This window comes from Lutjanus erythropterus, chromosome 18, assembly GCF_056507025.1.
Source record: "Lutjanus erythropterus isolate fLutEry1 chromosome 18, fLutEry1.hap2, whole genome shotgun sequence".
NCBI classification, from domain to species: Eukaryota; Metazoa; Chordata; class Actinopteri; order Lutjaniformes; family Lutjanidae; genus Lutjanus; species Lutjanus erythropterus.
In genome coordinates, this window is record NC_139334.1 from 19624708 (window position 1) to 19629353 (window position 4646).

The window sequence follows — 4646 nt, forward strand, 5'->3', positions numbered from 1 at the left end:
GCAGCAGTACGCATGTACAGAGACCTACATGGCAACAAGTCAGGAGCAGCATTCCTCAAAATGAAACTGAAGCAGCAGACTTTAGAGATTATACAACTGTTTCACAGCGTTATAACACGACACAACTGGAGCGCATCGAGAAGAAAAAAAAAACCTGTTTGCATTCAAACACACACATAACCAAGGGTGGGTCAGGTTTCTATGAAATGTAATCACTTAATAAATACAAATTATATCTACATTTGTTGTAATTAGAAACGTTGAAAAGTTATTCAAAAGTATATATCTTTTTTGTTTAATTTAAAATATATTTAAAGAGTACTTCAAAATCAGTGTCATTAAGTTCAACTTAAATCTACTAAAAATAAATATACTAAGACATACTATAAATATTACAAAAGCTGTACTAAAGAAGAGTTACTTTAAGTGACTATTTATTTTTTGACAGCTTTTTAATTCTTCTTACCTACATTGCCTACATTTGGACCCAACTGCCCACTCCTTACATTTTTAAAACTTTACTTGCTTTAGTTTTAATATGATTTAGGGGAATTATTTCCTGTTTTTTTTAAATTTTGTATCATTGCACACCACCAGTGCCATTTCTTACTTTATGCAGAGTATGTGGTTGCATAAGGGCCCCAGAACCACCAGGGCTCAGTAGATCCACTGCCAAAGACTGTCACTGTCCAGAAATCAGGGAAGTTCTCTCTAACTTATAAACTAATAGTTTTAAGGAAAATGCAGTGTCTGTCTGATTCTTGCAGATGTTATAATGCAGATCACGTAAACCTGCAGTAAGTTTTCATGATTTTCTTTATGTAGAGGACCCCCAATGATTTCCCTTTTATTATAATTATAAGGTTTAAATTGTGGAGTCAACTTTAGAAATGCGATTTAAATTTGAGAGAATGTTTTTCACAAATCAAGCCTCCTTTTTCCGTTTAAAGTGCACCAGATGCAATGTATTAAATGTTAAATGTATGCCCATGGACCACTCGCCCCCACCACAGTAACAACACCCCCGCCACCCCAAAAAACAGAAAAACATTTACAACATAGAACAACATAGAAAGGACCCTGCGCACCATCTTCTCATGATCTAGACTGATTTCAACCTAAATGGATGGGACAGTAACACACAGAAAAGACGATTCCTTCATGTATCCATCTGTGCATATCAAGCACAAATGATGCAACAAGATGAAAACGATGTAAAATACTTAAGATGAAAACGACAGATGTAACAAGATTTAAAAAAAGACGACGTAAAGATGTCTGTCAACCTGATTTGTCTATATTTGGGTGCTTGAAAGGTAAATGGAAAATTATTAACCTTTATTCACTTTCACCTCACTGAGTTTAGTCTGCATTTTTTAAATATGATTTTTGGGGGGTTCTGAAAGAATAAAAGTAAACTATTTCAACAAAACATTATCAGTAGGTAAAACTTCTCCCAACAAATTAACAAACAATTAACTGACAATCTGAAAGAAATAACTTATGTCAGTAACTATAATCTGATTACACATTCCTCAAATGTAATCTGGTCTGATTGTAATCTGATTATGTAATCCCCATTACATGTTATTCATGCTACCCAACCCCTGAAGCAGGAGGCTTCAGAGGAAATCCACAGAAGTTCAGCTGAGGTTTTGACTGATGATTCATGGAGGAGAATAAAACAGGCTCTGTACCTGCCTGTTTCATTTCTGCCCTGATGAATCATCTTGGCTGGGGCTCATATTTTATCTTTCAGCAACCAGTAAATCCTATAAGGATATGTAGAACATTTAGAGGATTATTTAAATGACACTGCATCAACTGAAAAGACTCTAGCACATCCCATGTGAACACTGTGAGATTAGAAACAAGAAGATGCAGTAAATCATTTGTGACAGAAACCAAAGGAAGTAAATAAAACAGAGCTAGTCCAGTCATACAAATGTGTACAGTGAATTAAAAAAACAGCAGGCCCTCAATGGGTGGAGAACCAGTCCATGCAAGTGATTCAGATCACTACCTTGGAAAGACGCCTGTGTTCAAAGAATGAAGGTCAAATTATATGACTCATGACTTTGGTAAAATAGCCATTAGCTATAAAACTATAAAAAATATATATTAAACTAATATACAGATATTTAGTGATAAATTTATTTTGTTGTTATGTTTGTTGAAGTAGTTTTGATACAAAATTTGGCTTAGACTGACAAGCTGATGAACTCATTTGACTGCAAAATCCCAATACATTGTTGTTAAATATATGCATTTTGTACGTGTGTGTGTGTGTGTGTGTGCTTCATAATTAGTTGCTAGCTTGCGAAACAATAAACTTTAAAAAGAAAAAAATATATAGTAAAGACAGGAAGCAGCTCTGAGCAACATTAGCCACATTAGCACTCAGAAATGTGTAAAATACAACTGGCCTCAAGGAGAGTAACAGCCACCTCACTGATGGTTAAAACTACAAACAGAAATTACAGAAACCGAAAGTAGCAATTACCAACACAAACCACCATGTTCTGAACCGACACAAACACTAACAAAAATGAGAGCCGTATTTAAGACTAGAGACAGATGTATTACATCGCCTGCATCTGTCATATCATGAGAGTTTGGTAGCTTTTATGTGTGGGGGTCACGAACACCAACCTGATTTCTCTTGGGGTTCGTGACTCAAAAAAGGTTGAGAGCCACCGCCTTACATCACTAGGGGATCTCCAGGTCTTTCCAGACCAGCTGAGAGATGTAATTCTTCAGCAAGCCTGGGTCTCCCAAGGGTCTCCTCCCACTCCAGCCCAGCCCTGCCTGGAAACCCCCACCCTACAGGGAGGCAGCGAGGAGGACAGATGGCAAATGGGTATCTCACGAAAAAACTCTATGGTCCTCCTAAATGTCCTCCTGAAGTCTTTAGCTAAAGCTTGTGAACATTGGTGTGTACTCATTGGCTAAACAACGGAGGCAGTGAACAGTAGCTAATGAGAGAGATTACCACTTCCAGTGAAAATCATGTTGGGATTTTTTGTCTTTTTTAAAATGTTTTTTTGGCTTTTATACTAGCTGAAGCGAGGGCAGGAAAAGACGAGAGAGAGTGGTGGAGTGACATGTAGCATAGGGTTGCAGGCGGGAGTCGAACCAACATGGACTGAGCCACTAGGCCACCAAAATCATGTTTTAACCTTGTTAACATGTTCATGTGGTGTTGTTCAAGTGTTACAGGACATATCAGGTGCAAAATAAGCAGTAAATGTCATGTCTGAGCATGTTTTGCTTTGAAAAGTCAAAACTGCAGAGAGCAAGTGCAGTATGAAATAAAAAGGATTCAGTCAGGCTATGTATATGACATAAACCTCAGGAACCAATCTCATGAAGGCGCTATACATATAATCAGCAGCGATGCACAGCTCACAGGAGAAGTGGGATGTAGCTACTTACCATGAGCAAAACAGAGCAGCCAGGGGCAGCTACTGAGGGGTAGAAGTGGTGTTTTAGGGTGTGGAGCAGGCAGGGACTATTTGCATAGGCATGAGCCCTTGAATACTAAATGAAGACAAGGTTTAGAGCTGTATGTAAACCATTTTAACAGGGTATTTTAACTTATTTTTGCAAAATCATGACTGGAAGTGAACTTTAAAGGTTTGTTAAAATTTCCTTACATTGGGAAGTGAATGTGTGTAACTTTTACAGTAATATCCTGGACTTGTGCCATGACACAGCGTTGGAGAACAACCGCTCTAACGACTGACTGGTTTGATTGACTGAGTTTGTCTGACAGCCTGACAGTCAATACACACACAGAACTGCCTGAAGAAATACATGGTTTTAAAAGGATTATTCTGAAGAAAAAAAAAAGCTTAAGGGCTTATTTTTATTGTGCTATCCTGTGTGATCTGTTAGTCCCTAAGATACATCAACCCATCCACTCGGAGTAACCGCCCTCTCATCCCCTTCACCTGGTATCTTTTTGTGATTGGACCACAGTCTTAGACGTGTAATCAGGGGCAGCCAGGCCTCTGATCTACCTTTGATATCCTGTCCATGGATGTCTCAAACAACGGGAGCTGAATGTGCTTGACTTAGCTCCAAGAAAACAAACACAACGCTCACAATGAACATGCAGGAGATGAATGACTTGCAACAGCAACCAATGAGCTCCAGAATGTTCCATAAAAAACAAACTTTTCTCAGTTCTCTTTTAGCAACTTCCCAAAATCTCTTGACTACCTGAGAGGACAAAGTAATTCTATCTGCATTGTATCCTATTCATACCCACAGACACTTTAAGACCTTTTAACAAGTGATAATGATAGAAATTAACGTACAAAGGTAGTGATTAGCGTCGGCGTTTGAGTTCATATCTGCTGGAAACTTCAGTTTATCCTTCACAAGACTTTTATTTTGTATAGCCATGACTCACAACCAAATTTGAGAGCAGCTTGGTGACATCTATTGTAATGAGTAGATAACTGCATTAAAACTTTATTCAAATTCTCATCTGCACATTCTGTACTTTTTGCAGTTGTCTCAGCCCTCTGGCAGTTCACAGATGGGTGTGTTTTAGTAGAGCAGCATATTTCCGACGGTGTCAACCAAGGTGACATTCAGGAAGTTCCTGTGATAGTGTTATTATCCACAACTCTCACACC